General features: G+C 36.1%; 2 protein-coding genes and 2 pseudogenes across 10 annotated transcripts in view; 3 read left to right on the forward strand and 1 right to left on the reverse strand.

Annotated features, from left to right (window-relative positions):
- LOC105233578 (FERM domain-containing protein 5) overlaps nt 1-26,569 on the forward strand; it is a 753,696-nt gene that overhangs the window by 571,341 nt on the left and 155,786 nt on the right. The window lies entirely within an intron of this gene.
- LOC109579258 (uncharacterized) overlaps nt 1-26,569 on the reverse strand; it is a 464,513-nt gene that overhangs the window by 75,598 nt on the left and 362,346 nt on the right. The gene's annotated exons all lie outside the window — the stretch shown is intronic.
- On the forward strand, nt 10,723-10,852 carry LOC125775934 (small nucleolar RNA U3; annotated as a pseudogene).
- LOC125775908 (small nucleolar RNA U3) lies at nt 10,865-11,040 on the forward strand (annotated as a pseudogene).

Genomic DNA, 26,569 nt, shown 5'->3' on the forward strand with positions numbered 1-26,569 from the left:
TTGTCTATTGTTTTGCAAACGCATTACAGTTGGTTATAATGGTAAAATGTAAACCCAATAAATAAACTTTAAACTTTTCAAGAGCCTTTATTCAGCGAGTACTTCGAGTTCGTAGCTGCAAAATTTTCGCTCAGCTTCCATCGTCTTCATCTTTTTACTCATACAATACACGGGGTACCATTGACTATCATCTGGGGATTTTTGTAATAAAACAGCGCCGTAACCATTTATGGATGCGTCTATGTGTACTCCCGTTTCATACGCCTGATTGTATATACTTAATACTGGCTTTTGACTTAAAAGGCTTTTTAAAGTATTAAATGATTTTATTTGTTCATCCCCCATATTAAATACAATATTTTGTTTCTTCAAATCATTTAGCGGCTTTGCAACTAATGCAAAGTTGCGAATGAACTCTCTAAAGTACCCGGCTAGGCCAAGGAAACTATCTAACTGTTTCAACGTTTTTGGTAATGGATATTTAATAACTACCTCTATTTTCACACTTGATGGAGCGACTTGGTTATTTTCTAAAACGTGGCCTAAAAATTCCACTCGTCTTTGTAAAAATTGGCATTTATTTTTGTTAATCTGAAGCCCATAATCTTGGCACAAGTTTAGAACTTTTTCTAATCGAATTAGCGCTTCGTCAGTTGCCGGAATTATAATGTCGTCGATTTAAGGGAGAGCAATTCCCTCTTTCGTAAAATCTCGAAATATAGCATTTGCATACCTCTTAAAAACGCCAGGAGAGTTGCACAATCCAAATGGAACCTTGAGAAATTGATATTGACCGTTATGTGTTACAAATGATGCATACTTGCGGCTTGCGTCAGACACGTCAACGTGGAAGAACCCGTTTGTTAGATCAATCGTGCTAAATATCTTGGAGCCTTGTAGTCCATCGAGATGGTCTTCAATTAAGGGCAGTGGGAATACGTCCTTAATTATTACTTTGTTTATGCGTCGGTAGTTTATACACAGTTTTTTCACCAATACTACTGGACTGCACAATTCAGACTCTGAAGTTTTAAAAATTCCGTCTTCAAGCCATTATTCAACTTGCCTATCAATTATCTGCCTTTCATTAAAAGGAAGTCTTCTAGGTGCAAAAAAAATTGGCGTATCTATCGTCTTTTAACACTATTGTCTTTTTCGCATTTTTTGTTTTTGTTTTATTAGGCGTATATGGTTCAATTAAATCAAAAACTTTTTGCTTTACTGCAGCACTAGCAAGTGAGTTCACGTTTATATCTTCTTTACATTTATCAATTTTCATCAGCACGTGTTCTTCAAATACATATATCACACGTATTTAATTTTTGTACAAAAATACCACTTGAATTAATTCGCACCTCAGCTTGTGAATATAATTCTTCACCTATAATAATGTTAACGTCTATGCTATTTGATGTTACGACGTGAAAATTTAAATTGAAAATGTTATTGTCTATTTCTACACTTTTTTCAAAATGTCCAATCGGTTTCACTTCATTTTCATTTGATTTTTGTCCATATCCAACTAAATAAAAGTTTGATTCTATCAACTTCGGCTTCTTTAATAATTCGTACATTCTATATGTAACAACATTAAATTTACTGCCTGTATCAAACAAAGCTAACCACTTCTCATCTGCCATCCCTATCTTTACTTGTTTTAACAATTTGTTAATTACGTTGGTCACTTAGTATGTTTTTGTTTGGACAATTTTTCGACATATGGCTAAAGTTATTACACCCAAAATACTTTACACCTTTCACTCTGTCTTTACAATCAATACTTTTATGGCCTTTTACACCACAATTATAACAACGAATGTTCACTTTCGCTTCAACAATATTCACTGTTTTTCTGACGCTATTTATACTTCGTTCTTCTGAATTTATTATTTCTTTGTTAAAATAACTATTTACTTTCTTGTTCCTAACTATTTCATTTTCTTCATCTTTTGATTTCGATCGTACCATTTCGTATATTTTAAGTTTTTGTTTAAATTCCGTCATATAACGAGCGTCATACAAAATGCTTCTGTTTAACCTTAAATCCCTTATGCCATCGATAACATACTAGATAAAAGCGACATTTTCCCTTGATGCGATTTCTTTCATTTTAAAACAATAATCTTACACGTTTTCGTCTTTTTTTCTTTCACTTAATTGTTTGTGTATGGTAGCACTGTTCGTTGCTGTTTGAAATTCTTTCAGCAATGCACATTTCAACTTTTCCCAAGAAACATTTTCGCTGTTCAGAAATAAGTTTGCAGTGCCTTTAATGGACTTTTTAGCAAATACATATTTTTGAAAATCATCCCATCCCATAACAGCTGATATTTCCTCGAATTCGTTTATCCAAACTTCAACTGGTAAATTGTCAGTTCATTGCAAATCTGGACAATTTTGATGGTTGCGCTCTTCTGCTTCTCAGTGTTATTGTGTTCTCTTCTTCGGTTACATAATCGTTGTTTAAAAATGATACAAAGCAATCGTCGTTTTCTCTTTCATGAGTGTTGGTTGTTTTTCTAATTGGATTAGACTGATTAGTACACTTGTCCGCCAATTCACCGCAATTTCTGCCGTTTATATTGCTTATTCGCCTTCGCAATCGTCGTCATCATTATCGTCTTCTTCGTTATCGTTGGAACCAAGCAAATTCCCTCTTTGTAGATTTCGAAAGATATGCAACTGTACATTTTCCTGTTTGCAGCTCAGTTGCATCAAGTTGCAAATGGAAATCAACTCTGCTACAGACAAATTTGATGCAATGTATGCGGACTTTTGCGCATACTCGTCGTCGTGCTCGTCGTAATTAAAACCTTTAAATTCGTGCAGCCTCTGTCTATTTTGTCTATCATCCTCGTCTTCGAAAATAAATCTATGCAATGCGCTAATGGTCTCTTACAATTACACACATACATATATTACTATTAAGTTGAGCCCCCAAATTTGTGGGCAAGATCAAATATGTAGACAAGATTAATTATATTTTACAAATTAATAATGTGGTTTATTAAACAAAACTGTTGATTTTTAGAATACAAAGGAAAAACGATCCATATTAAAATTAATTCAGCTCTATCTTGCCGCACGTCGTACACTTCTTACTCTTCTTCTTATGAATTTAGTGCTTCCCTCTTTAATGAAACTATTTTAAATTTATTTGAAAAATATGTTCCGAAGTGTGTTGTTACTCAAAAAATGAGTTCTAATTTATGGTTTTCGAAAGAATTATGTAAATTAAAAAATAGAAAATCTCGTGCTTTTAAACTTAAAAAAAAACTGGTTTAGTTGCTGACTATTCAAAATATTCTAAATTGCGTCGATAATTTGCTGAACCTTACCAAAATATGTTATAATAATTATACAAATAAAGTAAAAAAAAATATTATACGTAATCGAAATTCGCCAACTCCAAACGCAGGATTTCTAATTTTCCGTGCGCTATGAAATATAAGTCTAGTATGTCTAGTGACAATCACACCATTTCTAATAAATTCGCTGAATTCAATTACCAATTACTCCAATTACTCTCCAAAATCTCCAAAAAATGTTCCGCATCAGCACAAGTTATGACCGATTTCTGTCATTATTGCACCTACCATTTCCGAAGCAGACGACTTATATCATTTAAATATGTTAGGACAATCATATAATTATGGCCCAGATATGACTCCTTCATGCTTTCTTAAGAAATGTGTCAAATATATATACCAACCCCTAACAAAACTTTTTAATTCATCTCTTATGCAAGGCTTATTTTTATACATATGGAAAAAGTCATTTATAATTCCTTTACATGAGAGTGGACTTACATAGGTCATCTATTGAAAACTATAGGGGAATAGCAAAGTTGTCTGCAATACCTAAACTTTTTGAAGGAATTATAACAGACGATATAACCTTCCGGATCTCTCCACTAATTTCTTGTTCTCAGCACGGTTTTCGTAAAGGGAAATGTACAATAACCAATTTGATTGAATTTGTGTCACATGTATCCACGGGCTTTAGGGAGAATAAGAATACTGATGTTATATACACAGATTTTATTAGTAGTAAAGCTTTTGATAAAGTAAACCATTCAATTTCTTTGAATAAACTTAATCTTCTGGGTTTTCAACCAATATTTATAAAATGGGTTGCTTCTTATCTTAGTAATAAAATTCAACAAGTCATATTTAACCATAATTTTTCTGACATAATCAATGTTCCTTCAGGCGTTCCACAAGCTAGCCATCTTGGTCCAATTCTGTTCTTGTTATTTGTTAATGACATATCATCTGTTGTTAAGTTTTCAAAAGTTTTATTATATGCTGACGATGTAAAACTTTTTAAAACGTATACTTCAAACAGCGAAAGATGTCAGTTGCAAACAGACTTAAACAACCTAGTTTCTTGGTGTGATAGAAATGAGATACCATTGAACCTTAAAAAATGTAAAGCGATGTGCTTTTCACGTAGACCTGTATCATACGCAATACAAAACTTTAGATTGGAGCAAGTAAGCAGTTTCGTTGATCTTGGAGTAACTATGGTCCACAAACTCAATTTTAATCTTCACGTATCTTCCACGGTTTTTAAAGCTAAAGGCGCTCTTAGTTTTGTTAAACGTTGGTGTAAAGAATTTAGAGATCCGCTTACAAAAAAAATTCTTTTTACCTCTCTGGTGAGGTCTATATCAGAGTATGCATCTGTGACTTGAAACCCTAGTTACCAAGTCCATTCGCATAAGTTAGAGTCCGTTCAAAAACAATTTTTACTTTTTGCCTTAAATCATTTGCATTGGGATTCCAGTTTAAATCTCCCCCTTACACTAACCATTTAAAACTTATAAATCTCCCGACACTTGGTTGGTATAATATTTCTTGTAAAACTCATGAATGGGTCAGTCTGCAGCCCACCTCTCTTATCTGATATTAATTTTAACGTTCCCACTCGCTCTACCAGGCAGTTTAGACTCTTACTTTTAAAATTTTATAGAGCAAATTTTGAGTTAAACGAACCGTTCCGCCGTATATGTCATGATTTCAATTCTCATTCCAGCACATTTGATCTAACTGACTTACTCTTTACCATTAAAAAAATTATTTTATCCACTCTTAACAAGCAATATTTAAATATTATAAATCTTATATTAATTCTTAATTTTGGCTGCTGAAATTATTTTTTGAAGTTATACTTCTTATACGACGCCGGAAAAGGTTGCGATAGATTCTGGTTGCGCAACCTTCCATATAAAAGTAACGCAAGGTTGCGCAACCTCGCTCCATCCATATGAATGTAACGCAACCTTGTCTGCGAAGATGTGCGAGCAGCAAGCGAAGCGGTGACAATCGGCGATCGTTTGTTCCTTTCTTTCGGCACAGCTCGGCTTTTCTACCAACAACACAACGTTGCCATACTTATGCTGTTGTTGTTTTTGTTTTCGTAGAACAATGTTTCAAGTTTTGGTTGGTGACATATTCACATGTTTTTTTTCTTTTTTTTTGTTTTTTTTTTTTTACGAGGAGGAAGCATCGAAAGCCTGGACCCCAGTCAGTGTGGAACTTTAATCCAAACTAAACCTCCTACCGTCCTGTACCGTTCCCCCCGGTACCACCGTCAAGTATTACGTCGGGAGGATGGTTTGAGTGACACTCATGCGTACGTGATGGTCAAAATGCATTCAGTTACAAGTTGCATTTACTTGGCCCCACCTCTGTTGGTCTGATAACCCCCCTTGTACATTGTTCGTCGCCAACCCTTCCCGTCACGTCAATGTTAGTGTGTTTGGGTCGTGGTTGTCCGTTACATTTAACAGCTCTCTTCTCCGCCGCTGTTCGCTGGCACGTTGGGATTTCATAACCTTGGCTGCTACTTCGCAAGCAGCTTTCCACTTCTCTACCGATTCGACCATTTGGCTTACCAAGTTATCGGGAGTTGGGTCTACACCAAACGCATTTTTTAAACGTTGCCTCTCCTGATTATATTTTGGACAATAGAAGAATGTATGTTCCACATTTTCGACGGTATCGCCTCCGCAATAATCACATGTGTCGTTATTTTCGTGCCCGAATCGTTTTAAATATGCTTTGAAGCAGCCATGTCCTGTGAGAATTTGAGTTAGGTGGAAATCTACCTCACCGTGTTGTCTATTTAACCATGGTTCGACATTGGGGATCAGTCGGAATGTCCACCGTCCGTTTCCGCTTTCCTCCCAGCGTTTTTGCCATTGATCTACTGTCTCTGCCCTTGCTATTTGTTTTAATGTATTGTGCGGTAACCTGTCATTTGTACAGCATTGAATCTCCTTGGCCAGAAGATCTAAAGGGTGTAAGCCTGCAATAACTAGAGCAGCATCTTCCGATACTGTGCGGAACGCAGAACATACTCTCAGCGCGCAAGTGGCATATATCGAAAAAAGGCCACGGCGATATGATTTTATTTCTAGAGCTTTTCCCCATACCTGGACGCCGTACAGCGCGACTGACTTTAGTACACCAGCTAATAGTCGTCTTCTATTTTGCTTTGGCCCACGGGTATTGAGCATTAACCGGGTCAAGGCTCTGCACACTTTTGTAGCTTTTTCGCCTGTGTACTCTAAGTGTTCCTTAAAGGACATCCTTGCATCAAGCATGATTCCCAAGTATTTAATTGCCGGTTGTGTCGTGATGCTTACACCCTTTATATTGATCGTGGCAACTTCACGGACTTTTCTGCCCGTAATGAGTACCGCTTCGGTCTTGCTTTCCGCTAGGTTCAGTCCGTTAGTTTCGAGCCAGTCGCTTATTATCTCTATTGTTCTGTTGGTTATCGAAACTATATCGTGTATATGTTTTGCTATAACCATAACAGCGATATCGTCTGCGAACCCAATAATATGCACGTTTTTGGGTACTTTCAATCGTAGTACTCCATCGTACATGACGTTCCATAGTAGCGGCCCAAGAACAGATCCTTGGGGTACTCCACCTGAGACTTTATATTTTTTAGAGCCTTCACTTGTGTTGTAGCTCAAAGTTCTGTCCTCGAAATAGCTTACTATTATGTTATAAAGGTATAGAGGCACGGAGAAGCTTTTTAGTGCGCTCAATATACTGTGCCAGGATGCTGAATTAAAGGCATTCTTTACATCCAGGGTTACAGCCATGCAGTACTGTATTGCGCCTCCTTTCCATCTTTTCCCGCTTATAGCCCGTTCAGCCAGGGTCTTTGCTAAATTTACAGCTGCAATTGTGGATCTTGCCTTCCTGAAACCGAATTGGTTGGGTGATAACCCACCGGCATCGTCGATTGCCTTATTTAGCCGTTGATGTATGATCCGCTCCAGGATCTTTCCAGCGGAGTCTAACATGCAAAGGGGTCGGAAGTGGGACGGTTCGGTCATTGGTTTGTTGGGTTTCGGCAATAGTATCAGGTTTTGCCTTTTCCATATGGTGGGAAAGCGGCCTTCCTGGATGCATGTATTATACATAGTTCGAAAGGAGTCTACGTTTCTATCAATCGCTGTTTTTAGCACTATATTCGGAATTCCATCTGGTCCCGGGGCTTTAGACGGATTTAACCGTTTGCATGCTTCTCGGACTTCTTCGTTCGTAACAGCCGGGATAACCTGGGTTTGTGGTAATCTCACGATCTCCTGATGGAGTGGGGGTTGGATAGGGAAGAGAACCGAAACAATTCTCTCAATTGTTGAGGGGGAGGTTGGCATTTGCCCGCCAGTTCGGAGTTTCCCCATTACCGTTTTGTAAGCGAGTCCCCAAGCGTTGTTTTCGACATCGTCGCACAATTTAAGGAAACATTCCTGTTTGCTTTTTTTAATTGCTTGTTTCAGCAGTTTTCTTTTCTCCTTAAAATGTTTTTGGAGAGTGGTGTATACAGGTGTACCTCGTGACCTTTGGTATAATCGCCTTGCTTGCTGGCATTCTCTTCGTAACCTGGCGATCGTCTCATTCCACCAATACACTGGGGGATGGTGTTTGCGTCGAGATAGCTTAGACATTGAAGCGTCGCATGCATTCTTAATACAGCTCATAATCGAGTGAGCAGCTTTGTTAGCCGACAAAAAATTGTCGGGAAGAGAAGTTAGCCTAAAGACTTCTTCAAAAAGGTCTGGGTCGAACGTTGTGGGTCGCCAGTTACTTATTTTTCGGGTCGGTAAACGCTGTCGTTCGTGTGCGGTATTTATTTCGAATATAATTGCATAGTGATCGCTAAAAGTGTAATGATCACTAATTTCCCAGTGAGATTTGCGAACTAAGCTCGAGTGTACGAACGTTAGGTCTATCACAGATTGTCGGCCACCTTTGTTAAATGTGCATTGGTTGCCAGCATTTAAAAGCTCCAGATCAAGAGAAGCAAAAGCTTCAAGTAAAGTTTTACCTCTGCTGTTGGTTCTTTTGCATCCCCACTCGATAGCCCAGGCATTAAAGTCTCCAGCTATTATAATTTTGGTCTTGCATCTGGCATCGGCCACTAGGTTGTCGATAATACTCCTGTATTCTTCGTCGCTAAGGCTTGGAGGTAAGTAGCAGCTGTATATATTAATATTATTGATAGTTGTACGAACAAAACCATCTGAAGAGAAAGGCGATTCCAGCTGCGCAAAGTTGGGATTGCATTTCCATATAGCCGCTTTCTTTCGAGTGTCACTTGTCCAGGTTACGCCTTGTCCGATTTTGTATGGTTCACTTAGTAGAACCACATCAATTTGCTTTTCGGCAACTGACTGTTTCAATAAGTCGTGTGCCGCTTGGCAATGGTTTGCGTTCAGTTGTAAGAACCTCATGTGACCTGCTGAGCTGCTTTCTTGTATATCGGGCACCTGACGCTTCCTGTAAAGTGCTCAATTTCTTTTGTTCCGGCTTTCAAGCAGAGCAAACATTTTGGTTTGTTGTTGCAATCCTTTGCCTGGTGCTCCCCTTCGCCACATCTCCTGCAGAGTCTGGATCTGTCCTCGTTTGTGCATGTTTTTGCCGTGTGTCCGTAGTCGAGACATTTAAAACATCGCTGTGGTTGCCTATATTCTCGTATACGGCAGCTTACCCAACCAACTTTCAGCTTTCTAGTCACTAGCAGCTGTCTAGCTGCTTCAATCGGGAGTTTAATGAGTGCCGTTTGGGTGTCTCCATAGGACTTTCTTAAGCTCTTGATTGACGAGATTGTCAGCTCAGGGTTTCCTAATTCCCTTTGCAGGGCATAAAGGACTTTTTCCTTGCTTGTGACTTCATCAAGGTCTTTGCACTCCAGTAGAATCTCCTGGGTCAGCAGTTTAATGTGAGCTTGATCCCCAAGACATTTTTTCATAGACTCCTTAGATTCGGTTGGAATCACTGCTCCGCTGAATTGTAACAACATTTCACCACTTTGCGTTTTGCGTATCTTTGTCACGACATTTCCGAATCCACTAAGTGTTGAGTCGGACTTGATTTTCCGTAGCATCTCCGCATAGGAAAGGTTCCCATTTTTTGATATTAAAATCGCTTGGGGCTTTGTTTTCGGCAATTTTGCTGTCTTCTGGTTGCCTTTCTTAGCTACTGTATTCCACTGTTCTTCCATTGGCTTTGTTGTTGTTGCCTTATTAATGGACCCTTTGTTTGGCTGCGTGCCTAATTGTTTTATTGTTGGCGACTTTGCAGTGGCTCCAAACATTTGCTGAGTAGAAATATCATTTCTTATTTCTGATCGTTTGAACTGACCAATTAGGCTTGTTCTTGCTCGGGTTTTTGGCGAATTGATACAAGATCGCTTGCTTTGTTGTTGAGTCTGCTCTTCCGCCATTGGTTCTTCGCTGAGTGTAATGCGACCTCTTTTGGTCTGGGCGGTCAGGTGGATTGCCGACTCTCTCACCTCTGCTACTGCTTGTTTTTGCAATTGCGAAATTTTGTCTATTACGTTTCGCATATGCTGGTTTACATGCCTTTGTTTTTGGCCATGGGTGAGCGCGATTAACTCCTCTATTAGTATGCCTAGACCAGCAAGCGCGCTCTCTCCTTCGCTCACACTTATTACATCTTCGTTTCTAGTGGTGCCTTGTGTTGGCAGGTCGGCTGCGCTGGCTTGGTTAGTTGCCATTATGATGTTACTTGATGGAGTCACATCGTGCGTGGCCGTATTTGGTAGGGTCACCTCTTGATCGGGCGGTTTTGTTGCTCCTTGTAAACGGGCTACAATCCTCCTTGTTACCAGAGATGGCATATGCTGCTTTAGGTTTAGCTGACATTTCTCAGCTATTCCTATAGCAGTCCGCTAGTGTAGCTGTTGCTCGAGAATTCCTCAGCTTAAAACGCCCAGGAATTTCTCTTTGCGTGGGTTGTGGGTTGTGGGATCTAAGCAGGTATCAAAGGGAGAGCTAAGAAGATACGCTCTTCTGGATTTCCCTTTTGTGCGCACCTTCTCCCAAATAAATAAATATTTATTAATTGTTTTAGCACTCACCGCTTTTGTAGCTTTATTATGCTCAGTTTTGACTAACTTGTGCTGATGTGGACACTGTGTGTGTTTCTGCGCGCTTAGGAATCAATTTGGGATTATTTCCTATCGTATTTGATGCCATAAACGGAGCACCAAGAAAAACACGTCACGTCACTAACTCGCTAACTTGTTATTTTTCCTATTCACATGTGTGCTCTTAAATATGTTTGTATGCTTGTGCATTATTGAAGTTATACTTCTTTTTCTTTTCGTTTGTTCTGCGAATTCTCAACTATTTTGTGTGACTTTTAATTGAAATACTTTGCGTTGGCCTTTCAGAATCACACAGAATCATTTCTGTGGTTTTTGAAATCGACCCACGAGGACGAGGTATATCGTTTTATCTGGGAGCGTGAGATTTAAGAAATTCGCTCGCTTACAAGGGATAAAACGACTTCTGAGTGGCGATTTTAATGAATAAATTCACAGAATCATTTCTGTGCTTTTGGAAATCGACCCACGAGGACGAGGTATATCGTTTTATCTAGGAGCGTGACATTTAAGAAATTCATTTCTAATTTTGTCTTTTAGCATATTAGAAATGTTTCTTCGAAAATCGCTCGCTTACAAGGGATAAAACGACTTCTGAGTGGTGATTTTAATGAATAAATCTCTTTTGGTTGAAAATACTCTGCGTTGGCCGTTAAGAAGTTAAGACTATACTCAGAGAACGTACAATATAGAGAAGGTTCAGGGTGTGCCGATTGTCAAAATGTTCCTCTTTTTGGAGGGGTTGAGTTTTCTATTAGTGGATTTCACCACAAAATGAGGGGTTGAGTTTTCTATTAGTGGATTTCACCAATATTTAACAGGAGCGTCGAAAATAGCAGAATTGAGCATTTTCAGTGTTAAATGAGAAAAATAATGCTAATTTTAATGTTTAGAAATGTACGCTTACAGATTCGCGTATTTACAATGCGCAAACGACTATGGATATCATTTATGGATATTCTCCATATATTTGAAAACAAAGCTATGTATGTATGTATGTGCAATTTGACCTATGGAATGATAAATTCCATTAAATCTGTTGGAATTTATAATAAAGTCATATTTCCATTATTACCTAAACAAATATACATTCATATGTACGAGTATACATTGGGCATTAGAGGTTTTGATAACATTTTGAAGACCAAGCCGACGCACATATTCGCATATGGATGTAATTATGTGTACATATAAACAGATTTTTAGAAACCATACACGTAATGATAATTTTTTTTTTGATAAAATCCCATTTTGACAAAATCTTAAAAGTCATATGCATATAATTATGTATGTGTACATGTAAACAGATTTCAAAAACCGTACGCATAAAGTTCACATATTCACATATGTACATATGTACATATGTAATTTTGTGTTGATGTAAAAAAATTTGAAAGAATCTTTCGCATAATGTTTGTAAATTTGTCTACACACCAATTTGTGTGTAAATATATACACACCCATTGTTTCATACAAAAACTCCGTTGCCACGGACAACAAACAGAGAACGTACAATATAGAGAAGGTTCAACTACGGACAAGCGTGTGAACTGTCAAGAGCCATGAATTTTCTATTAGTGGATTTCACCACTTTTGGCTCGTCAGGAGAAATTTTAACAGAAATGAGTGAACAGAGCTGAGAATTCAATGAAAATTATGCTCTGAAATATACATTGCTTTTACAGTCGCATGTTGGCTTTTTGGCTTATATTTTTATACGTTTACATGTATCATATCAATTGATATGAATATGATTTTGCGAATTTTTGTAAATTCAGGCAAAATTGATAACATTTAACAATAACGTTATCAACGCTATGCTATTTTCAAGGTAATATTTGTAGTTAATATCCAAATAAATGCTACTTTTTGAATATTTCTTATCTTTGATAATATTATATAATTTCGTATGCATGTACATAAATATGCTATATACTTATGTATATGAAATACTATCGTAATATCCTAAAAACATAATATATTACAATAATAATATATGTATGTATGTAAATCACACCTCTTATCATTTAAAACTTTCATACGCATCTATCCTGCAGATATGAATGTAATTACAAATCAAGATATCATTTATCAGTAATATAAAAAGCGCGCGCTTCTCTATATTTACGTACACACATATGTATGTATGTATGTGCGTATGACACAAATAATATACTTACAATATGAGTACACATGTAAATATGTGCGTATGACATTCCCACGCAAGCAATGCATACACAACATACATACTTACATGCGTCCACATGTGGATATGTCACCCGCTAAAATTACAAATATTGTTCTACAAAAACAACAATCGTTTGAAAAAGCATCAGAAACCAATATGGCAGCCAAATTGCCGACGTCAAAATTTATAGTAAATTACACAACAACAAAATTTTCATTCATGAACGCAAACGTACTTTCAAAAAGCATATTCGATTCATTCATAAAATCAGATGCCATTACATGTCCCCGAGCATGCCTTGCCTACAAGCGTCTTTTCGCGACGATTTCAAAAGCTAAAATTCATAAATTGAATATATTTCTGAAATTTTATGGAAAAAAGTGACAACCCCGCAAATATATATCTAGAATAAAATTGCCACCATAGTTTATTTGTCGATTTTCAAGTCAAGAAATACGTATTTCAAAGAAAATATTCAATATTCCTCTGATTTATGTGTACAGTCAATCCCAGCTAAGTAGTACTCTGTTTAAATGAAAATCAAATCCCTCCCTCATCACTCTTAACAGCCTATATTATATTTTGCTGCATCTCACGGCTTTTTTTTTTAAATATATACAAAAAAATTATTGTTTTTAGTACGACTCATTTAAGTATCCGCAGTCGCTTATGTACCATATTATATTTTTATTTTTAACTAACTACAAATATCTGCATCTTTGATTGTGGCACATAAACGGGATTGACTGTATTTGTCAAGGAATGTAGAAAATATTTTGTAATTCTGAAATATTTTTATGCAGCTGCCTCGATATGTATGGAAGCTCACGCACAAACATACATACATATTTACGCTGGTTTGTAGGCGGAGCTGTACAGCGGCAAGGAAAGCGGTGACAATCAGCGGCCATTCGTTTATTTTTTTCGGCATAGCTTGGATTTTCTACCAACAATACAATGTTTGACTTTTTTACAAAACGTGAAGTTCGGCAATTTGTTGTCCGTGGCAACGGAGTTTTTGTATGAAACAATGGGTGTGTATATTTACACACAAATTTGTGTGTAGACAAATTTACAAACATTATGCGAAAGATTCTTTCAAATTTTTTTACATGAACACAAAAGTACATACATACATATGTGAACTTTATGCGTATGGTTTTTGAAATCTGTTTACATGTACACATATGTACATAATTATATGCATATGACTTTTAAGATTTTATCAAAAAAAAAAAAAAATTATCATTACGGGTATGGTTTTTAAAAATCTGTTTATATGTATGTACACATAATTACATCCATATGCGAATATGTGCGTCGGCTTGGTCTTCAAAATGTTATCAAAACCTCTAATGCCCAATATATACTCGTACATGTATGTATATTTATTTAGGTAATAATGGAAATATGACTTTATTATAAATTCCAACAGATTTAATGGAATTTATCATTAAATAGGTCAAATCGCACATACATACATACATAGCTTTGTTATCAAATATATGGAGAATATCCATAAATTATATCCATAGCCGTTTGCGCATTGTAAATACGCGAATCTGTAAGCGTACATTTCTAAACATTAAAATTAGCATTATTTTTCTCATTTAACACTGAAAATGCTCAATTCTGCTATTTTCGACGCTCCTGTTAAATATTGGTGAAATCCACTAATAGAAAACTCAACCCCTCCTTTTGTGGTGAAATCCACTAATAGAAAACTCAACCCCTCCAAAAAGAGGAACATTTTGACAATCGGCACACCCTGAACCTTCTCTATATTATACGTTCTCTGCAACAAATTGCCGAACTTCACGTTTTGTAAAAAAGTCAAACATTGTATTGTTGGTAGAAAATCCAAGCTATGCCGAAAAAAATAAACGAATGGCCGCCGATTGTCACCGCTTTCCTTGCCGCTGTACAGCTACGCCTACAAACCAGCGTAAATATGTATGTTTGTGCGTGAGCTTCCATACATATCGACGCAGCTGCATAAAAATATTTCAGAATTACAAAATATTTTCTACATTCCTTGACAAATACAGTCAATCCCGTTTATGTGCCACAATCAAAGATGCAGATATTTGTAGTTAGTTAAAAATTAAAATATAATATGGTACATAAGCGACTGCGGATACTTAAATGAGTCGTACTAAAAACAATAATTTTTATGTATTTAAAAAAAAGCCCGTGAGATGCAGCAAAATATAATATAGGCTGTTAAGAGTGATGAGGGAGGGATTTGATTTTCATTTAAGCGGAGTACTACTTAGCCGGGATTGACTGTACACATAAATCAGAGGAATATTGAATATTTTCTTTGAAATATGTATTTCTTGACTTGAAAATCGACAAATAAACTATGGTGGCAATTTTATTCTAGATATATATTTGCGGGGTTGTCACTTTTTTCCATAAAATTTCAGAAATATATTCAATTTATGAATTTTAGCTTTTGAAATCGTCGCGAAAAGACGCTTGTAGGCAAGGCATGCTCGGGGAGATGTAATGGCATCTGCTTTTATGAATGAATCGAATATGCTTTTTGAAAGTACGTTTGCGTTCATGAATGAAAATTTTGTTGTTGTGTAATTTACTATAAATTTTGACGTCGGCAATTTGGCTGCCATATTGGTTTCTGATGCTTTTTCAAACGATTGTTGTTTTTGTAGAACAATATTTGTAATTTTAGCGGGTGACATATCCACATGTGAACGCATGTAAGTATGTATGTTGTGTATGCATTGTTTGTGTGGGAATGTCATACGCACATATTTATATGTGTACTCATATTGTAAGTATGTATGTATGATGATTTTTGAGACTTTTGTTGTTTTTCCAGAAGAATGTTTGTATTTTTTGATTTACATGCGTACGCATACATTTTTTGTGTAAGAATGTCATACGCACATACAAACATATGTATGTGTGTACGTAAACATAGAGAAGCGCGCGCTTTTTATATTACTGATAAATGATATCTTGATTTGAAATTGATTTGTAATTACATTCATATCTGCAGGATAGATGCGTATGAAAGTTTTAAATGATAAGAGGTGTGATTTACATATATTATTATTGTAATATAACGGGTGATTTTTTTGAGGTTAGGATTTTCATGCATTAGTATTTGACAGATCACGTGGGATTTCAGACATGGTGTCAAAGAGAAAGATGCTCAGTATGCTTTGACATTTCATCATGAATAGACTTACTAACGAGCAACGCTTGCAAATCATTGAATTTTATTACCAAAATCAGTGTTCGGTTCGAAAATTTTTTATCGACAAATTTTGTTCAGCGATGAGGCTCATTTCTGGTTGAATGGCTACGTAAATAAGCAAAATTGCCGCATTTGGGGTGAAGAGCAACCAGAAGCCGTTCAAGAACTGCCCATGCATCCCGAAAAATGCACTGTTTGGTGTGGTTTGTACGCTGGTGGAATCATTGGACCGTATTTTTTCAAAGATGCTGTTGGACGCAACGTTACGGTGAATGGCGATCGCTATCGTTCGATGCTAACAAACTTTTTGTTGCCAAAAATGGAAGAACTGAACTTGGTTGACATGTGGTTTCAACAAGATGGCGCTACATGCCACACAGCTCGCGATTCTATGGCCATTTTGAGGGAAAACTTCGGACAACAATTCATCTCAAGAAATGGACCCGTAAGTTGGCCACCAAGATCATGCGATTTAACGCCTTTAGACTATTTTTTGTGGGGCTACGTCAAGTCTAAAGTCTACAGAAATAAGCCAGCAACTATTCCAGCTTTGGAAGACAACATTTCCGAAGAAATTCGGGCTATTCCGGCCGAAATGCTCGAAAAAGTTGCCCAAAATTGGACTTTCCGAATGGACCACCTAAGACGCAGCCGCGGTCAACATTTAAATGAAATTATCTTCAAAAAGTAAATGTCATGAACCAATCTAACGTTTCAAATAAAGAACCGATGAGATTTTGCAAATTTTATGCGTTTTTTTTTTAAAAAAAGTTATCAAGCTCTTAAAAAATCACCCTTTATATATTTGCTTTGGTCATTAATCGTTTTGATATCATGTTAAAAGACCAAGCGGTCACACATTTGCCCATATGTACATGTATGTATGTAAATCATTTCCATATTTGTACGCATAGAATTTCTATGACACATACATATGTATGTATGTATATTATTTCTTTGGCACATTTGTATGTTTACGAAGGCAAATGCGAGCCACATACATATGTACTTACATACATTCATAATAACAAGTGCCGCGCGCATCTTTTCGCATCTTCTTTGTCACAACATTGGTAAAAAATCCAAGCTGTGCCGAAAAAATAAACGAATGGCCGCCGATTGTCACCGCTTCCCATGCCCCTGTAGCAGCTTCACCGGCCAACGTGCGTAAATATGTATGTATGTATACGTATGAGCATGAATACATATCGACGCAGATTTTTGTCACGAAAAAATATTTTAGACAAATATTATAAATCGACAACTCCTATGTTGCCACTTTTCTCACTTCTTTCTTTGAACAAAAATTAAAAATAAATTCTGTGAGATTCGAACCCGCGTACTCACCGTGGCTTTTCAAACGTTTACCATCAGCACCACCATTGACACTTACATTGCGTTGTCCTAATTATGGTTTGGTTATGCATGAAAGAAATATACAGTGGATCGCCGATTGTTACCGCTTCCCTTGCCGCTGTAATTGCTTCGACAACAAACTAACGTAAATATGTATGCATATGTATGAGCTTGCTTGCTTGTCGATATGTCGACGCAGATTTTTGCGAGCCACGGAAAAATACTTATTTTAGAATTGACAAATATTGTAAATCGACAAGAGCTATATTGCCACTTTTCTCGCTTCTTTCTGTGAAGAAGCATCAGAAAGTTGTTCAATTTTTGATTTTTAGCTTTTGCCATCGTCGCGAAAAGACGCTTGTAGGCAAAGGCATGCTCGGGGAGATGTTACGGCGTCTGTTTATATGAATGAAGCGAGGTCGCTTGTGGCATATGCGCCTGCGTTTATGAATGAAATCGTTTTTGTTGTAAAATTTACTACAATTGGGCTTCGCCAATTCGGCTGCCATATTGACTTTTGATGCTTCTGCTATTTGAGCAGTTGTTGTTTTTGTAGAACAATGCTTCAATTTTTTGTTGGTGACATGTTCACATGTGTACGCATATGTTTGTATGCTTGTGCATTATTTGTTCGGAAGTGTATACAAATATACATACATATGTACATATAAGTGTCTCTCTATACTTTTAAGTTCTCTGTATGAGCAGCGCGCACATGTTATATTATTGATAAGTGATAATATGATTTGAATTCGCGAAAGCGAACATAAACACATATGGTCATGATACATGTGCATATAAGTTTTGAATGATAAAATTTACGGTTAATGTACATTTATCACAATTGTAATATACATATTTCATTTTTTTAATAATATTATGATAGTTTGTTATATACATACATACATATGTTAGGAAGTATACATATGTATGTATGTTTTGATATATTCAAAAAATAATTATAAAATAGGCTTTATTTTCGCATTAACTACGAATATTGCTTTGAAAAAGTAATTTATGTAATTCAAATATATTCAAATTGGACATGTATTCATTAATAAGCACAAAAAAATTCATACCAATACACATGTTTGCATATAAACATATAAGAATATAAGCAAAAGAGCGAACATACATATGTACATATTTGTATATGTTAGCTTTAGAAAAAGTCATACATATGTATGTAGCATACAGAAACTTCTCCGCCTACCAGAAATCACCTGCATATAATTACACTTGTATGTATATTGCCCTGCATTGGTTCTCTTTTATTTATTTTAACATGTTATTGCTCATAGACTCTAAAAACCGCTCAATCGCTGTTAAATATGGTGAAACACGCTCATAATTTGTATGTGGTCAAACTGGACCATCGCGACCGAGTTAGCCAAAAATATTTTTACGTTCTTCGCGCCGAGAACCTTCTCTATGATAGACGTTCTCTGTCACAGTTTCGAACTGCTATCGTAAATCACAGGTTCGAACTGCGATCACAGTTTCGAACTGCGATCGCAATCACTGGTTCGAACTGCGATCACAGTTTCGAACTGCGATCGCAATCACTGGTTCGAACTGCGATTTATAGAAAGTGATCGCAGTTGCGATTTGCGATTTTTCAATCACAGTGAAAAAATCACCGGTAGTGAAATATCGCTCATCACTAGTTGGTGGTAAGCGGCTAGAATGTCACGATGTGAACACTGGTTCGAATCTCAACAGAATTTATTTTTAAATTTTTGCTTTTTAACATCGTATATTATACTAATAAATATTTTTTTCTTACTAATAGAAAATAAATTTATCACAGCAATATACATATACATAAACAGCGGAAAAAGACGGTGTAGCCGTGTTTCAAGAGGAGGGAAATCAGCACAATATTATCGTGAATACCGAGCACGAAAGAAAGCAGAGCTGGAAAAGAAGAAATTGGAAAAGATAGCTGGCAGCCAACCGAGGAAGAGGAAAACAGCTGAGGAATATCAGAGAGCGCGTAAAAAGATTCAACGTCTGCTGTTTCATCAATCTCTGCGGGAGCATCTATAACTACTGATGAATCAACGATCGTCAATTCACCGATAACTGCTGGGCTTTCAACGCGTGTTGATGGATTACAAAAGATATATGGTTACGCTGCATATTCCTTCCGTAACGAAGAGACAGAACTTCTTTCCGAATTAAAATTCCTTCATTTAGACTTTGCTTTATAAAATGTGCATAATAAAATTATAAAGTGTGAATTTAAGTTTTCTTTCATAGAAAATGTTATGCATTTCTGAACACCGCTAAGAAGTATAACTTCTTCCGCGCGTAGGGACTCCACGCACCTTTTTTTTAACAAAACATTCAGTCGATATAGAATTCGAATTGAACATTGTTTTGGAATGCTGAGGGAAAGATTTGGTAGTTAAAAAGGCTTAAGGCTTCATATAAAAAATTAAAATGGTATCAGAAAAGTTAACAAATGGATTCTCTGTTGTGCATTGTTATACAACTTTATACTCCAACAAGACGATTATTTCGATTACCAACCTCAGGAATCGGAGCACAGTATTGACGAGTCGTTATGGGAACCAAATGCTCGTACCAATGAAGGGGAGATAAGGCGACGACAAATCTTTGAACAATTGTTTAATCTATAAATATCTTAATTTAAAAATTATTTTCTTATTTATTTTTCAAATAAAGTTTAATTTCTTTACATAAACAAGTAAACATTTATTTGACTAGAAATAACTTAATACGGATAAAGTAAAGAAATGCAAGGTGGACCATATTCACTAAGTCACTATAAGTAAAACAAACCAACAAATGTATTAAGAAGAAAAAGTTAAAATGGAAAAAATCTTATATTGGAATACAGATGATTACATTTTAGCAACTTATGAGCTACTTAAGCTTTTCAATCGTTCGTGTTCCAATCTGACTTTTTCCATTTCTACTTCCATTTCTTTCTCCAACCGCAATTTCTGCAATTGAAAATAGTTTTCCTCTCTCTCTTTTTCAAATTCCAATTTTTTCGTTTCTAGTTCCAACTTCTTATATTGGATTTCGAAAAGTAATGAAAATGGATTTGAACTGCTATAAGATCTTTTCATATTTCTTCTTGGTGTAGATGTGCATGCAAACTTAGCGGACGGACTAACTACTTCATCTGCAGACGGATACATAATAACGGACGGACTGGGTAATGGACTCGAAAAACTTGTGTCGGGGTCTATCTTTGGGGTAGTATATTCCATATACAGGTAAACCTCCTACAACGCGGTTTCCTATAACGTGTTTTCGCTCCAACGCGGTTCCCAAAATGCGGATATTTTCTTACAACGCTACTCTTATAACGCGATTTTTACGAAGTTTTTTCCAAATATTTAGTATTTTAATTTGAAAAAGATTTTCTTACCCAAATAAAATTCATTGCATTTTGTCAACGAAATAAACGAAGCAGATTTAGTGACAATGACAAATGAAGAATCAGTTGGAGGTAGCTCTGGCGACCTTTCCGATGTTGAAAACAAAAACTTTTCACTAAAAAATATAAAAATATCGAGAAAGTTTTAAATATGGCAAAGCAGTTTGAAGAATACATTTTGGAGAACGACCCTTTAAGTGACAGAGTAGAAATATTTAATTTATAAAGATTTGCGAAATAGGAGCAAATAAACTTCAATGCACGATTTTTTCAAACCAATAATCGTCAAGCTCAGATTTTGAACTAGTTCGAACAAAACGTTCGAAACAAATCATACTAAGTGATGGGAAATAATAGAAAGTTATCTTTCTATTTTGGCTTCAATTTATCAAATATTTTAACTGGAATAGAATTAGAATTGAAATTTTATTTTATTTTGTTTTGTTTTTGTTTAAATAAATTAAATTTTATTAAAATACATAATATGTATGTTCTTATGACTCAACAAATAAATACACAAAATTATATTAAGCAAATTCCAATGTTTTATTGAACATTTTTTTACTTTGGAACCAAACTCTGATTTTTGTATGGAGTTAGGGTCCCATATAACGCGGAGTTTTTCAGGAACCTATTCACCGCGTTGTAGGAGGTTTACCTGTATGTATCGTCCATCGCTGACACCAACTCTGTTGATTGATAAATCGCTGGTGGCTGAACACTTATGCGACGTCCAAATATCACGTGAAGGTATTCATAAAAAGGAAGAGCAGTCTGGCCTTTCCACTTGAGCGCAGATAAAAAAAGTCGTTTTCAAATGTCTCATATTAGTCCTCATTATGTCCCATTTAATGCATGTAAAAAGTGACAGCTGTTTTACGATATTGCGAATTTGCGATGTTGCCATATGTTTACGACGTTAAATGAGTACCAGTACTATTAGATATCATATCATCCCTATTGAAAAACCAGGTATAATTACACTAACAAAAAATTGTGTTTACTGTTTAAGACTGTGCTGCCGTTAATATATGTACAATATATGGAATTCTCATTGGAAAGCAGAAGACGTGCAGAAGTGCAAAAGGTTTGCGTAATTTTATTATTTCTCCTTTGCGCTTCACACTTAACACAGCCGTCGTATAGAGAGGTATATTTCGTCGCTGTTCTGTATAAGTTGCAAATACATATGTACATACATATGTATATCGGATAATTGTGTATCGTTTACGGCGGATTTGTGGATACGATTTTTTTCCACTTTTCATTGTTTTTGGACTTTGTGTGTTACTACACGGACTTCTGTTACAATTACATTTTTACGCACATTCAATTTAAGTACTGTTTGTGAAAAAACACATTAAAGTTGAAATACTTGTAGCCTCGATATTATTCGTTTTATGAACATACATATGTAAGTTGATGAGTCAGAAGATTTTAGAATAATTTCAAGTGCCGTCTATGATAGTAAATGTTTTGAAAAATTTTATTCAACAACAACGAAGAGGTTAGCATGCGGATGGTTTGTTGACACTTTTAACTAAAATCGAATTGACAACGCTCATTTTTTTTGAGTTAGAGATTTTTAGGAAATTTCAAGTGCATTGTTTGATAAATTTTTTACCAAGTTAGTTCATTGAATCGTCACCAGCAGCACTTCAATCTGAAAAATAATTTCTTCTTGTGTTCGTATCACCTAAAATTAATCGAGATAGATATGGGGTAATATAAACATAAATGATCAGAATGGTAAGTTGAGTAGAAATATGGAGGACTGTCTGTCTGTTCGCCCTCCCGTCCACCCGTGCAAGCTGTAACTTGAATAAAATGTAAAATATCTTTATGGTTACGAGTTCCTTATTACAAAAAAAATTACGAGTTTTTAGATGGGCTTAATCTCACCACTGCCACGCCCACAGAACGCCATTAACCGAAATCCATAACTAAGTACTTAATTAAGATATAAAACTGTAATTTAAGACATAGTACTATAAAAACTTCTACCGACAGCGTGAAAATGGATGAAATCGGAAGTTAACCTCGCTTAATACCCATATAGCGGTACTGCCAAAAACTATTTAAAGCGCAAAAAATCCATAAATATGAGAGACCTTTATGGGAGCGGGATGACAAGTGGACGATGGGTAAAAATGGGTGAAATTCCACATCTCGGGACTCGAGTAACCGATTTCGACAAAATTTAGTACGTGGCATTTCTCTAATATTCGTATATCACCGTACGAAAATGAACGAAATCGTACTACAATGACGCCTATTCCCCACACAACAAATTTTTTTATTCCACTTGATTCTTTCTACTTCGGACTAAGCTGTCATTTGAGAAGTAAATTCCTCTCTCGACGAACAAAAACAAAACTCTATAAGTCACTCATTACTACCGTCCTGCTATTTGGTGCAGAAGCATGAACGATGACAACATCTGATAAGTCGACGTTACGAATTTTCGAGAGAAAGGTTCTGCAAAAGATTTATGGTTCTTTGCACGTTGGCCACTGCGAATATGGAACGATGAGCTCTATGAGATATACAACGACATTGACATAATTCAACGAATTAAGAGACTGGCCAGCTCTGAAAGTATTCGATGCAGTACCCGCCGAGGGAAGCAGAGTAAGAGGAAGACGTGGTTTGGCCTGGAATCTTCAATTGGAGCCACCTTGCGAAAGGAAAAAAACGACTGGCGCGCTGTTGCCAACTCGGCTATTACCGCATTAGCGATTTCTACGCCATTAAAGAAGAAGAAGAAGGTGTATACTATTGATAATATTTAATATAATATCATAACTTTTAAGAAAACTTGTCCATATAATTTCACCATCCCTCATTTTGTGTTGGTTGTAATACATTAATCTTTAACATTGCTCAGATATACTAGAGAACATATTTTCATGCAATTTCAAAAAGGACCGAAAACCATTGTTGCGTCAAGCGACAAAATATATATGTATATTTAAACCTGAAATTAAAATTAAGAAAAATGAATTATAAAAAATTATAAAATATTGAATTATTTAAATTATTGTATACTTACCTTAATTATGCATTCATACTACTAATCTACTACTTACCTTAATATTTACTTACCATAATCTATTACAATATTGAACGATCCCCAGTAAAGATTTTTTCGCATCTCAAAAACGCTTGAGATTTTTCATGGCGCCCGAGCAGGGACTAAGTGCGTGAACTTAGTTATATTTTTAATAAAGTGCTAACTTTCGTTTTCGTTTCTAATTGCCTGTCAACTCGTTTCGTTTTCGGCATTTCGACAAGTGAAGTGAAAAAAAAATTAAACCTGAAAAAACAAACAATAAAATAACAAATTCAAATACAGAAATATCGGTGTATTGAAATGTGATAATACTTACAGACATACGTGTTCTTGGTTAAATACAGTGGCCAAATATACATACATATGCAGAAAAAGGAAAAATAATTATAAAACATAAAACACAAAACTAAAGTGATAATAAAGAGAAGAAGTGATGTGAAAAGTGTTAAACACAGTGGCAAAAAATACATATAAAAAAGGCTAAGTGAGAAAGCTTAAGTTAAACATACATATATACTGCATAAAAAACAAAAAATAATAATAATCATACATACATATATATTTGTAAAGTGGAGTGCATAAATTTACTTACCTCAGCCTAAAAGAGCAAAAAAAAAGGAGCTATTGTGGAGTGCGTGCACGTACATATATACATACAGTATTATAAATACATAGTGTGTGTTGAAATGTTCGTGTGACAATTTCACCTAATATCCAAAGAGAAAAAATAAGAAGAAAAGGTGGTACAGTGCAAGGTGAATTTTTCATGCGGTTCAATGCGCAAATAAAAGCTCAAACGGTTTTGCCCTAAAAAAGGGATAATAATAATTGCGTTACAGTGTAAAAAAAAAAAAAAAAATTGTGTAACACTTTTATAAACTGCTTAAAGTGCCGCTTAGTGGAAAAACCGGTAAGCTTAAAACTGTTGTGCTTAAAACCGTTGCTGTCACCACCGTTGCTATCATCATTCGCTGCTGCCATCAATCGCTGCTGCCATCATTCGCTGCCACCATCAATCGCTGCTTCCATCACTCGCTGCTGCCACCAACCGCCATCGTCGCTGCTGCCATCAAGCCGCTGCTACCATCACACCGACGCACCAGGTAACAAGTGCGATTTACTGAAAGCAGTGCAAAAAAAAAAGGCAAACATAAAAAACAAGTGCACTTTCAGTTCTTGGCTCTCCCTTTTCACTTTACATCATATTGATTATATTGTATTTATTATATATACATATCCTCGTACATATAGATATAAATTAGTACATACTCATATGTACGTACATATATACATATACGAATTAAAAGTGAATAAGGGATTTTGGGATTTTGCGGTAGCCCTTTATTTTGAAATAAAGGTGAACGATTCTTAATTGCAAATTAAATTATTATATTTTTCGCAATTTTTTCGATCCGCGTTTGCAATTATCGGTCGTTTTTTCGCAATTTTTGTCGATTTTCGTTCGGACATTTTCCGATTAAATTACTTTTTTTGTGCTATTGCTCATTTTGCGCATTTATCGGTTTGGCTTTCGTATACTTGAGAATCAATATTATTTTTTTTTCTCGTTTTCGTCACCGATTCCAAATATATTTGTTGCCAACTTTTATTGCTATTAGTTTGGCTTTCGTATATTTGGGAATCAACATTTATTTATCGTTTTCGTTATCGATTCTCAGTATATCTGTTGCCAACCGTTGTAGTCTTTTTTCGGAAATTTTATTTAAACAAGCAAAATTAGCAAGCCAAAGCCAACTCTCACAAAGCTGTCTCCAAATAAGGAGTTGACGGACTTAAAATCGTTAAGACGTCAAAGAACGGTTGCGAAAAGTAGTATTTTGCGCATTAAAACGGGCCTTCTCGAAAAGACTATGTCTTTAGATCCAATAGAATTGGAATGTCGTTCACGTTCGATATATAAAGTTCACATAGTGAAAAATTAATGAAATGCCAATCAAAGATTGAAGAAATTGATGAGGACGACATGGCCAGAGGGGAGTTAGAGGACATAATCGTTGAAACGAAGTCGATAATAAAGTCAATTTTAGCGAAAAATAGAACTTCACTCGCCGAAACATCTTTTGTAGCTTCTCACAGCTCAAAACTCCCTAAAATGAATTTGTCGAAATTCAAGGGAGAATATTCAGAGTTCAAAAATTTTATTGTTTGTTCGAGAGCGTGGTTCATAACGATACAAATATCCCAGATATTGAAAAATTTAACCATTTGGTTAATTTTCTATCTGGAGAGGCTTTGGGAACAGTTAAAGCGTTTCAGATGTCGGATGAAAATTATCCGAAAGCGTTGGCAAGTCTCAAAAAAGTTTATGATAATAAATGTTTGATATTTTTCAATACAATATCTAAACTTTTTGACCTGCCAACAATCCCATAGCCTTCTGCGCCTTCCCTGCGTTCAATGATTGACGAAGTGTCAGCGGTATATGATTCATTGCTATCGCTGGGCGATGAAAAACAAATAACGAACGCAATAATTATACACATAGTAATGACAAAGGTTGATTCTGCCACCCGATCCAAATGGGAAGAAGCGCTAGACTATGACAAACTGCCACTGTGGAAGGACTGTGAAGCCACCCTAAATAGGAGATACCAGCAGCTATCAGCGGAAGGATCATCATACTCAAGGACGAAGCCCATACCAACAGGCAGTACGAGTCATGGAAAGCAACAACAGGCGGATAGGACCAAATCGGCGCTGGTTGCTGCAAATACGAGGCAGCCTCTTTGCCAACAGTGCAAACCGAGGGATCACCATCTAACTGCCTGCCCTACTTTCAAGGCGCTTCCGGTGCAGCAGAGGTTCGAGAGGGTCACACGGTTTCCAAATGCAGAGCGGATCGTTGCCGTATAT

Source organism: Bactrocera dorsalis, chromosome 1, assembly GCF_023373825.1.
Source record: "Bactrocera dorsalis isolate Fly_Bdor chromosome 1, ASM2337382v1, whole genome shotgun sequence".
Classification (NCBI taxonomy): Eukaryota; Metazoa; Arthropoda; class Insecta; order Diptera; family Tephritidae; genus Bactrocera; species Bactrocera dorsalis.